The sequence below is a fragment of the Sinocyclocheilus rhinocerous genome, unplaced genomic scaffold, assembly GCF_001515625.1.
Source record: "Sinocyclocheilus rhinocerous isolate Xijiao unplaced genomic scaffold, SAMN03320098_v1.1 scaffold12891, whole genome shotgun sequence".
Taxonomy (NCBI): Eukaryota; Metazoa; Chordata; class Actinopteri; order Cypriniformes; family Cyprinidae; genus Sinocyclocheilus; species Sinocyclocheilus rhinocerous.
Window position 1 is genome coordinate 22,608 of NW_015655654.1, and position 647 is coordinate 23,254.

Below are 647 nucleotides of genomic sequence, written 5' to 3' on the forward strand. Positions count from 1 at the left end.
TGAAGGAAATCACACCGGGATACTATGATGATGTCATCACTGATGGACTGAAACCAGATCGTGAGACAGGTGTCCCTCTCTTACTCTACAACAGCATATAATATACTTTTAAATTAAAATATTACAGTATGTTTAAGACAGATATGTCAAATTTGTTCTGAATGTAATGAATGTGTGTCTGTGATGAATGTATGAATTTGTAGAAGACACACCTGAGAGCTATGATGATGTCATGACAAGCGGACAGAACGCTGATATCAAAAAAGGTGTTTTACTTTTTTTATCAATTTAAAATAATAATAATAATAATAATAATATTCCTTTGAAATCAAGATCGTTACAGGTAATATTTTAATTACTTCCTTAATGGGTTTTTTGGTTTACATTTAAATTGATTCATATTTTTATGTGCAGTGGACGCACCAGAGAATTATGATGATGTCATCATTAATAGACTGAGCTCTCAAGGGGTAACAGGTGAGATGCACAGAACTACATTTTTTATCGCCATTTGCATGTTTACATGAGTATCAGACATTTGCTCTGTGTAATCAAGTCACTGAAGGGAAAAGGGATCGAACCTGTTGGGTAAGTTACTGTAACCTTTTTTTCTCATTATATTAATATCTTTATTTCTATTTTAATAT

At 32.0% G+C, this 647-nt stretch overlaps 1 pseudogene; it reads left to right on the forward strand.

Moving 5' to 3' along the window:
* The window catches only part of LOC107718859 (antigen WC1.1-like), a 17,557-nt pseudogene extending 17,030 nt beyond the window's left edge, over positions 1–527 (forward strand).
* The last annotated feature ends 120 nt before the right edge of the window (positions 528–647 follow it).